Source organism: Cryptomeria japonica, unplaced genomic scaffold (genome assembly GCF_030272615.1).
Source record: "Cryptomeria japonica unplaced genomic scaffold, Sugi_1.0 HiC_scaffold_73, whole genome shotgun sequence".
In the NCBI taxonomy this organism is placed as follows: domain Eukaryota; kingdom Viridiplantae; phylum Streptophyta; class Pinopsida; order Cupressales; family Cupressaceae; genus Cryptomeria; species Cryptomeria japonica.
Window position 1 is genome coordinate 325,001 of NW_026728895.1, and position 11,734 is coordinate 336,734.

An 11,734-nucleotide genomic window follows, 5' to 3' on the forward strand; every position below is an offset into this window, starting at 1 on the left:
CGAAGACTACCTCCAGGAACAATCGGGAACAAGACCGATTACAAGTCGTCGAGTCTGTTACTGGGCGAACACGAGATGCGCACAGGAAATCGATCAGCCCTCACAATGGCCCAAGGCCAGAGATCGGACTGCTACGATTTACCCCAACAATCATCGTGCCACTCTTCGCAGAGAGGTGATAGACGCCAACGAGCCCGCGCATAGCAATCGAGGTGTAAAAAGGGCGTTGAAGGCAGGAAGCCTGGACGAAAGAGGCTACGAGGTCACCTCGAAGCGGTCTAAGAATCGGGCGCACTTGGGGCGACTACCAGTGCCAACCCCTTATCCCGCGGTGCGTCCGACACACAGAAATTTCCAAGGCGGCCAAGGAGCCTCCCCGCATAGCAATCGGGGTGTGAGGTTACGGATGCAGCATTGATAGCAATCGAGGTGTGAGGCGAAGGATGCAGAAGTGAGAGCCGAGGGATGTAGCAGAGATAGCAATCGGGGTGTGTGATGCAGAAGAGATAGCAATCGAGGTGTGCGGTGGGAAGGGCCCAGCAGCCAGAATGCATGAAGCGACGGATGAAGCAGTGATGACAACCGGGCTGTGAGGAGAGGAGGGATGCAGCCAAGAAAGCAATCAGGGCTCGAGGCAAGGGATGCATCAAGGATAGCAATCATGTTGTGAGGCGAGATTCCAAAGGCTAAACGTGAGAGGCTGCAGGGTCGACTCAGAGAGGTCTATGCATGTGAGAGGCTGAAAGCAAGGTCGACTCGGAGCGGTCTATGCATCGGGCGCGCTTGGGGCGACTACCAGTGCCAACCCCTTATCCCGCGACGCGTCCGACAAAGAGAACGTTCCAAGGCGGCAGAGGAGGTTACCAGCCGAAGGATGCAGTAGCAATAACAGGTATAGTTCCGCGGCGGCCGAGAAGACTCACCGCATAGGAATCGGGATGCGAGGCGAGGGATGCGGCGGGAAGGCCCCGACGGCTAAACGGAAGAGGCTGCAGGGCCGCCTCGGAATGGTCCAAGCATCGGATGCGATTGGGACGACTACCAGTGCCAACCCCTTATCCCGCGATGCGTCCGATACACAGATAGTTCCAAGGCGGCCGAGGAGCCTCACCGCATATCAATCGGGGTGCGAGGCGAGGGATGGGGCGGGAAGGCCCCAACGGCTAGACGGAAGAGGCTTCAGGGCCACCTCGGAATGGTCCAAGCATCGGACGCGCTTGGGGCGACTGCCAGTGCCAACCCCTTATCCCGCGATGCGTCCGATACACAGATGGTTCCAAGGCGGCCGAGGAGCCTCACCGCATAGCAATCGGGGGTGCGAGGCGAGGGATGGGGCGGGAAGGCCCCAACGGCTAGACGGAAGAGGCTTCAGGGCCGCCTAGGAATGGTCCAAGCATCGGACACGCTTGGGGCGACTACCAGTGACAGCCCCCTATCCCGCGATGCGTCCGATACGAAGATGGTTCCAAGGCGGCCGAGGAGCCTCACCGCATAGCAATCGGGGTGCGAGGTGGGGGATGCGGCGAGATGGCCCCAACGGCTAGACGGAAGAGGCCACAGGGCCGCGTCGGAATAGTCCAAGCATCGGACGCGCTTGGGGCGACTACCAGTGACAACCCCTTATCCCGCGATGCGTCCGATACGAAGATAGTTCCAAGGCGGCCGAGGAGCCTCACCGCATAGCAATCGGGGTGCGAGGTGGGGGATGCGGCGAGATGGCCCCAACGGCTAGACGGAAGAGGCTGCAGGGCCGCCTCGGAATAGTCCAAGCATCGGACGCGCTTGGGGCCACTACCAGTGACAACCCCTTATCCCGCAATGCGTCCGATACGAAGATAGTTCCAAGGCGGCCGAAGAGCCTCACCGCATAGCAATCGGGGTGCGAGGTGGGGGATGCGGCGAGATGGCCCCAACGGCTAGACGGAAGAGGCCACAGGGCCGCCTCGGAATAGTCCAAGCATCGGACGCGCTTGGGGCGACTACCAGTGACAACCCCTTATCCCGCGATGCGTCCGATACGAAGATAGTTCCCAGGCGGCCGAGGAGCCTCACCGCATAGCAATCGGGGTGCGAGGCGAGGGATGCGGCGAGATGGCCCCAAAGGCTAGACGGAAGAGGCTGCAGGGCTGCCTCGGAATAGTCCAAGCATCGGACGCGCTTGGGGCGACTACCACTGCCAACCCCTTATCCCGCGATGCGTCCGATACACAGATAGTTCCGAGGCGGCCGAGGAGGTGGGGGATGCAGCGAGATGGCCCCAACGGCTAGACGGAAGAGGCTGCAGGGCCGCCTCGGAATAGTCCAAGCATCGGACGCGCTTGGGGCGACTACCAGTGACAACCCCTTATCCCGCGATGCGTCCGATACACAGATAGTTCCGAGGCGGCCAAGGAGCCTCACCGCATAGCAATCGTGGTGCGAGGTGGGGGATGCGGCGAGATGGCCCCAACGGCTAGACGGAAGAGGCTGCAGGGCCGCCTCGGAATGGTCCAAGCATCGGATGCGCTTGGGGCGACTACCACTGCCAACCCCTTATCCCGCGATGCGTCCGATACACAGATAGTTCCAAGGCGGCCGAGGAGCCTCACAGCATAGCAATCAGGGTGCGAGGCGAGGGATGCGGCGAGAAAGCCCCAACGGCTAGAGGGAAGAGGCTTCAGGTCCGCCTCGGAATGGTCCAAGCATCGGACGCGCTTGGGGCGACTACCAGTGACAACCCCTTATCCCGCGACGCGTCCGATACACAGATAGTTCCAAGGCGGCCGAGGAGCCTCACCGCATAGCAATCGGGGTGCGAGGCGAGGGATGCGGCGAGAAGGACCCAACGGCTACACGGAAGAGGCTTCGGGGCCGCCTCGGAATGGTCCAAGCATCGGACGCGCTTGGGGCGACTACCAGTGACAACCCCTTATCCCGCGACGCGTCCGATACACAGATAGTTCCAAGGCGGCCGAGGAGCCTCACCGCATAGCAATCGGGGTGCGAGGCGAGGGATGCGGCGAGAAGGACCCAACGGCTACACGGAAGAGGCTTCGGGGCCGCCTCGGAATGGTCCAAGCATCGGACGCGCTTGGGGCGACTACCAGTGACAACCCCTTATCCCGCGACGCGTCCGATACACAGATAGTTCCAAGGCGGCCGAGGAGCCTCACCGCATAGCAATCGGGGTGCGAGGCGAGGGATGCGGCGAGAAGGACCCAACGGCTAGACGGAAGAGGCTTCGGGTCCGCCTCGGAATGGTCCAAGCATCGGACGCGCTTGGGGCGACTACCAGTGACAACCCCTTATCCCGCGACGCGTCCGATACACAGATAGTTCCAAGGCGGCCGAGGAGCCTCACCGCATAGCAATCGGGGTGCGAGGCGAGGGATGCGGCGAGAAGGACCCAACGGCTAGACGGAAGAGGCTTCGGGTCCGCCTCGGAATGGTCCAAGCATCGGACGCGCTTGGGGCGACTACCAGTGACAACCCCTTATCCCGCGACGCGTCCGATACACAGATAGTTCCAAGGCGGCCGAGGAGCCTCACCGCATAGCAATCGGGGTGCGAGGCGAGGGATGCGGCGAGAAGGACCCAACGGCTAGACGGAAGAGGCTTCGGGTCCGCCTCGGAATGGTCCAAGCATCGGACGCGCTTGGGGCGACTACCAGTGACAACCCCTTATCCCGCGACGCGTCCGATACACAGATAGTTCCGAGGCGGCCGAGGAGCCTCACCGCATAGCAATCGGGGTGCGAGGCGAAGGATGCGGCGAGAAGGACCCAACGGCTAGACGGAAGAGGCTTCGGGTCCGCCTCGGAATGGTCTAAGCATCGGACGCGCTTGGGGCGACTACCAGTGACAACCCCTTATCCCGCGACGCGTCCGATACACAGATAGTTCCAAGGCGGCCGAGGAGCCTCACCGCATAGCAATCGGGGTGCGAGGCGAGGGATGCGGCGAGAAGGACCCAACGGCTAGACGGAAGAGGCTTCAGGGCCGCCTCGGAATGGTCCAAGCATCGAACGCGCTTGGGGCGACTACCAGTGACAACCCCTTATCCCGCGACGCGTCCGATACACAGATAGTTCCGAGGCGGCCGAGGAGCCTCACCGCATAGCAATCGGGGTGCGAGGCGAGGGATGCGGCGAGAAGGACCCAACGGCTAGACGGAAGAGGCTTCAGGGCCGCCTCGGAATGGTCCAAGCATCGGACGCGCTTGGGGCGACTACCAGTGACAACCCCTTATCCCGCGACGCGTCCGATACACAGATAGTTCCGAGGCGGCCGAGGAGCCTCACCGCATAGCAATCGGGGTGCGAGGCGAGGGATGCGGCGAGAAGGACCCAACGGCTAGACGGAAGAGGCTTCAGGGCCGCCTCGGAATGGTCCAAGCATCGGACGCGCTTGGGGCGACTACCAATGACAACCCCTTATCCCGCGACGCGTCCGATACACAGATAGTTCCGAGGCGGCCGAGGAGCCTCACCGCATAGCAATCGGGGTGCGAGGCGAGGGATGCGGCGAGAAGGACCCAACGGCTAGACGGAAGAGGCTTCAGGGCCGCCTCGGAATGGTCCAAGCATCGGACGCGCTTGGGGCGACTACCAGTGACAACCCCTTATCCCGCGACGCGTCCGATACACAGATAGTTCCGAGGCGGCCGAGGAGCCTCACCGCATAGCAATCGGGGTGCGAGGCGAGGGATGCGGCGAGAAGGACCCAACGGCTAGACGGAAGAGGCTTCAGGGCCGCCTCGGAATGGTCCAAGCATCGGACGCGCTTGGGGCGACTACCGTTGCCAACCCCTTATCCCGCGATGCGTCTGATACACAGATAGTTCCGAGGCGGCCGAGGAGCCTCACCGCATAGCAATCGGGTTGCGAGGCAGATTATTGGGAAGGGAACCCCCTGGGATGCGGCTCAAGCAGTGCCCAAAGGGACTGGAATGCGGAATCACATCGAGAGACCCAAATGCTATACGAGGGCTCAAATCGAATTATCGATTTGGCCACGACATGGACGCATCGGAACGACTACCTTTGCCGAACCACTCGCAATTGCATCCATACCGAAGCCAATAGACATTTCCGTTAGAGCCCTCGCATAGCATTCGGGAATCTCGCATGCCCCTCTAAATCGACCAATGCTGGCGCTCAATGAAAATCCGAGCGCTACCACCGTTCGAGCGCCAGCATTGGTCGAGTTAGAGGGGCACGGGGGAGAATGCTCCAGTCAACACCTCCCCTATATAAGTTATTTGTCCGATTCTCGCACAACCGTAGTCTGCCTCGTCGAATCAAACAACGGTCCCAGATTCCGACTTCCGTTCCGTAGAGACCCAAAAGCTAGATGGAGGCTCGCAAGAAAGAGAGTCGGCGCATAGCAATCGGGTTTCTCGAACGTTTAGGGACCGAGCTCACTTGCGGATAGGGCAAAATCCGCCAAGCAACCCAAAAGCTAGACGGGGGCTCGAATCGAATCGCCTAGGCGGCCACAACAACGACGTGTTGGATCGACTACCAGTGCCAAACCATTCAGCAAGACTAGTCTGTGTCGAGGCCGGATAGAGATTCTCAGAGAGCGCCCGCATAGCATTTAGGAGACCTGCCGCGTCCCTCACACTCGACAAATGGTGGTGCACGTTTATAAATCCGAGCGATCCCAACCCTTTCAAGCACCAACATCGGTCGAGATAGAGGGGCACGGAGGGGGCTGCGTGAGACAACACAGTCCCCTATATAAGTTATTTGTCCGATTCTCACACATCCGAAGAATGGTCATCAAATCGGACAACAGCCCAAACTTCCGACTTCCGTCCCAGAAAGCCCAAGAGCTATCTAAAACGTTCATGGCCGGAACTCGATCGCGGCTATACCAGTCCGCCAAGCAACCCAAAAGCTAGACTGGAGCTCTAGTCGAATCACCTCTGTGGCCATTGCAAGGACGTGTTGGAGCGACTACCATTGCCGAACCATTCCGCAGGTCGAGTCCATACCAAGGCCGCATAGAGATTCACGATGAGCTCCTGCATAGCAATCAGGAGACTTGCCGTGTCCATCACAATCGATAAATCCTGGTGCAAGATTTTTGCATCCGAGCGCTCCAACCAGTCGAGCACCAGCATCAATCGACATAAACGGGCACGGGGGGAGGATGCTCGAGAACACTACCTCCCCTATATAAGTTATTTGTCCGATTCTCAAGCAGCCGAAGTCTGGTCATCGAATCGGGTCAAAGACCACAACTTCCGACTTTACCCACAATGCAAGTCATCGAATCGAACATCGGCCCCCGAGTCGGACTCCATGCGTATGTCAGGTCATCGGACCCAAATTCCGCCTTCCTGCGCATGGCGGGCCATCAATATCAACTCGGTCATCGGACCCAAACTCCGCCTTTTTGCGTATGGCACGCCTTCAAATCGGTCATCGGACCCAAATTCCGCCTTCCTGTGCATGGCGGGCCATCAACATCAACTCGGTCATCGGACCCAAATTCCGCCTTTCTGCGCATGGCACGCCATCAACTCGGTCATCGGACCCAAATTCCGCCTTCCTGCGCATGGCAGGTCATCGGACACAAATTCAGACCTCGCCAATATGCCTACGTATCGAATCGGTCATCGGACCCAACTTCCGACTTCATCCATACTGTAGGGTCTTTGAGGTTGGCGCGGTGCGCTCAACCCAGGGAGTCGACCCATCGAAGCATACACCTCCCCTATATAAGCTATTTGTCCGATTCCCACACCTGTGTAGTTTGCACCTCTGACCAGGACATCGACCCCAACTTCCGAACTCGACTGCAACGACGGCACCAGCGCCTTGGTGCGCACCTTGCGACGCACAGTCCCAACATTCGCCTTCCTGCACATGGCAGGTCATCGGACCCAAATTCCGACCTCGCGAGTATGCCTACATATCGAATCGGTCATCGGACCCAACTTCCGACTTCATCCATACCGTAGGGTCTTTGAGGTTGGCGCGGTGCGCTCAACCCGGGGAGTCGACCCAACGAAGCATACACCTCCCCTATATAAGCTATTTGTCCGATTCCCACACCTGTGTAGTTTGCACCTCCGATCAAGACATCGACCCCAACTTCCGAACTCGCCTCCAACGACCGAACCAGCGCCTTGGTGCGCACCTTGCAACGCACAGTGCCAACATTCGCCTTCCTGCACGTGGCAGGTCATCGGACCCAAATTCCGACCTCGCGAGTATGCCTACATATCGAATCGGTCATCGGACCCAACTTCCGACTTCATCCATACCGTAGGGTCTTTGAGGTTGGCGCGGTGCGCTCAACCCGGGGAGTCGACCCAACGAAGCATACACCTCCCCTATATAAGCTATTTGTCCGATTCCCACACCTGTGTAGCTTGCACCTCCGATCAGGACATCGACCCCAACTTCCGAACTCGACTAAAAAGACCGCACCAGCGCCTTGGTGTGCACCTTGCAACGCACAGTGTCAACATTCGCCTTCCTGCACATGGCAGGTCATCGGACCCAAATTCCGACCTCATGAGCATACCTACTAATCGAATTGGTCATCGGACCCAACTTCCGACTTCATCCATACCGTAGGGTCTTTGAGGTTGGCGCGGTGCGCTCAACCTGGGGAGTCGACCCATCGAAGCATACACCTCCCCTATATAAGCTATTTGTCCGATTCCGACACCTGTGTAGTTTGCACCTCCGCTCAGGACATCGACCCCAACTTCCGAACTCGCCTGCAACGACCGAACCAGCGCCTTGGTGCGCACCAAAAGTGCGCACTTTTGGAGGGCACTTTTGTGCGCTCCAAAGGTGCGCACTTTTGGAGGGCACTTTTCTGCGCTCCAAAGGTGCGCACTTTTGGAGGGCACTTTTTGGAGGGCACTTTTCTGCGCTCCAAAGGTGCGCACTTTTGGAGGGCACTTTTTGGAGGGCACTTTTCTGCGCTCCAAAGGTGCGCACTTTTGGAGGGCACTTTTTGGAGGGCACTTTTCTGCGCTCCAAAGGTGCGCACTTTTGGAGGGCACTTTTTGGAGGGCACTTTTCTGCGCTCCAAAGGTGCGCACTTTTGGAGGGCACTTTTTGGAGGGCACTTTTCTGCGCTCCAAAGGTGCGCACTTTTGGAGGGCACTTTTCTGCGCTCCAAAGGTGCGCACTTTTGGAGGGCACTTTTTGGAGGGCACTTTTCTGCGCTCCAAAGGTGCGCACTTTTGGAGGGCACTTTTTGGAGGGCACTTTTCTGCGCTCCAAAGGTGCGCACTTTTGGAGGGCACTTTTTGGAGGGCACTTTTCTGCGCTCCAAAGGTGCGCACTTTTGGAGGGCACTTTTGTGCACTCCAAAGGTGCGCACTTTTGGAGGGCACTTTTCCTGTGCTCCAAAGGTGCACACCTAGGTGAGCACCTTCGACCACACCTTGTAGCACACCAAACTCTGACTTTCGACTTCATCCGCAATGCAGGGTCTTTGAGGTTGGCGCAATGCGCACAACCAGGGGAGTCGACCCATCAAACCCAACACCTCCCCTATATAAGCTATTTGTCTGATTCTCATACATGCGTAGCCTGCAGGAGCAATTAGGACATCGACCCCAACTTTCGGCTTCTAAACGAAAACAAGGTCTTTGAGGTTGGTGTAATGCGAACAACTAGGGGAGTCAACCCATCAAACCCAACACCTCCCCTATATAAGCTATTTGTCTGATTCTCATACATGTGTAGTCTACAGGAGCAATTAGGACATCGACCCCAACTTTTGACTTCTTAACGAAAACAAGGTCTTTGAGGTTGACGTAATGCGCACAACCAGGGGAGTCGACCCATCAAACCCAACACCTCCCCTATATAAGCTATTTGTCCGATTCTCATACATGTGTAGCCTGCAGGAGCCATTAGGACATTGACCCCAACTTTTGACTTCTTAACGAAAACAAGGTCTTTGAGGTTGGCGTAATGCGCACAACCAAGGGAGTTGACCCATCAAACCCAACACCTCCCCTATATAAGCTATTTGTCTGATTCTCATACATGTGTAGCCTGCAACAACGATTAGGACATCCACCCCAACTTCTGAATTCGTCTGCGTTGACCGCACCAAAGGTGCACGCCTTGGTGCTCACCAAAATCCGACTTCCGACTTCTTCTGCTATGCGGGGTCTTTGAGGTTGGCGCAGTGCGCACAACCAGGGGAGTCAACCCACCGAATGCAACACCTCCCCTATATAAGCTATTTGTCTGATTCTCATACATGCGTAGACTGCAGCAATGATTAGGACATCCACCCCAACTTTTGACTTCTTAAACAAGACAGGGTCTTTGAAGTTGGTGCAGTGCACACAACCAGGGGAGTCGACCCATCAAACGCAACACCTCCCCTATATAAAGCTATTTGTCCGATTCTCATACGTGTAGTCTGCAGCAGCGATTAGGACATCGACCCCAACTTCCGAATTCGTTTGCATTGACCGCACCAAAGGTGCACGCCTTGGTGTGCACCCTGGAGTGCACTTTGGTGCTCACCTCGGTGCACACTTTGGTGTGCACCTCGGTGTGCACCAAAGGTGCGCACCTTGGAGCGCACCAAAGGTGTACACTTTGGAGCGCACCACATAGGGTCTTTGAGAGGTTGGCGCAGTGCGCACACCAAGGTGGGTGTTGAGGTGCGTGCCGAGGTGGGTGGGTGCTAGGGTGCGCTCCATGGTGGGTGCCAGGGTGGGTGCGTGCTAGGGTGGATTCCAAAGAGGGTCATAGGGTGGGTGCCAAGGTGGGTTGGTGATATAGTGGGTTCAAAGGTGGGTACTAGGGTGGGTTCCAAGGTGGGTCACAAGTTGGGTGCCAGGATGCGTGGGTGTTAGGTTGGGTGCCAAGGTGGGCTCCTGCGTGGGTGGGTGCTAGGGTGGGTTTCAAGGTGGACGCGAGGGCGGGTGCCAAGGTGGGTAACAAGTTGGGTGTTAGGATGGGTGAGTGCTAGAGTGGGTGCCAAGGTGGGTGGGTGCTAAGGTGGATGCCAAGGTGGTTCACAGGGTGGGTGGGTTCTAGGGTGAGTTCCAAGGTGGGTCACAGGTTCAGTGCTAGGGTGGGTGTCAAGGCGGGTGTCGAGGTGCCTGGGTGCTAGGGTGTGGATGCCAATGTGGGTCATAGGGTGGGTACTAGGGTGGGCTGCAATGTGGGTGCCAAGGTGGGTAACATGCTCGGTGGGTTCTAAATTGGGTGCCAGGGTGGGTGTGCACCCACCTTGCCCGAGGTGGGTGCCAAGGTGCCAGTGTGGGTGGGTGCTAAGGTGGATGCCAAGGTGGGTGAGAAGGTGGGTGATAGGTTGAGTGGTAGGATGGGTGGGTGCCAAGATGGGTCACAGGGTGGGTGCAAGGGTGGGTAGGTGCTAGGGTTGGTGTCAGGGTGGGTGGGTGCTAGGTTGGGTTCCAAGGTGGGTGCGAGGGTGAGTGTCAAGGTGGGTCACAGGTTAGGTGCTAGGATGGGTGAGTGCTAGGGTGCAAAGGTGCCAGGGTGGGTGCTAGGATGGGTCGATGCTAGGGTGAGTGGCAAGGTGGGTCCACAAGTGTCAAGGTGGGTGCCGAGGTGGGTGCCAAGTCGGCGACTGCTATGGTGGATGCCAAGGTGGGTCACGGGGTGGGTGCCAAGTTGCTAGGTTGGGTTCCAAGGTGGGTGCCAACGTGGGTGCTAGGGTGCGTGGGTTAAAGGGTGTGTCACAACGTGGGTGCCAGGATGGGTGCGCACCCACACTGGCCAAGACGGGTGCGGGTGCAAGGTTGGGTTCCAAGCCCGGTCACAGGCTGGGTGCTAGGATGGGTGGGTGCCAAGGTGGGCACCAGGGTGGGTGCACCCACCCTGGCCAAGGTGGGTCACGGGGTGGGTCCTAGGGTGGGTAACGGGGTGGGTACTAAGGTGCGTGCCAAGGTGGGTCATAGGGTGGGTGCCAAGGTGGGCACCAGGGTGGGTGTGCACCAACCCTAGCCAGGGTAGGTCACGGGGTGGTTGTCGGGGTGGGCGTCAAGGAGCCAAGGTGGGTGGCAAGTAGCCAAGTTGCGTGCCAAGGTGGGTGTCGGGGTGGGTGCCAAGGATCCAAGGTGGGTGCCAAGGAACCAAGGTGGGTGTCTGGGTGGGTGCCGAGGTGGGAGCCAGGGTGGGTCCCAAGGTGAGTGCAAAGGTGGGTGCCAGGGTCAAGGTGAGTGCCAATGTGGGTTCCAAGGTGCCAGGGTCAGGGTGAGTGCCAATGTGGGTTCAAAGGTGCTAAGTTGGGTGCGAGGTTGGGTGCGAGGGTGGGTGGGTGCCAAGGTGTGCTAGGTGGAAGCCCGGGTGGGTCGGCATCCCATGGGTGTCGAGTTGGGTGCCTGATGGGTGCTTCTTGTCAAGTTTTAGTCGTCGGGACTCATTTCGAGCCTTAGAGGTCGTTTCTTGTCCGGTTGCCCTGTCTTCGACCTGGGAACCCAATTTTGGTCCTCGGGTCCCATTTTTTTTTGTCTCGCATCCCACTTTTGGCCTGTGGCCTTTTCGGGGTCGATTCTCGTTTTGGGCATCAGAGCATGTTTCTTCTCCTAAAACCCAATATTTGTTTATTAAGTCTCGGAACACATTTTTGTTCTCGTGGACCCATCATGGGTCTTGGAACGCATTTGTGGTCCTTGGGTCCCATTTTGCATCCCGAAACTTGTGTTTTGGTGCTTGATCCCTATTTTGGGTGCCCACCTTGCACCAAGTGCGCACCCGGGGCAAACCGAGCGCCTTGGTGCACCGGGGCA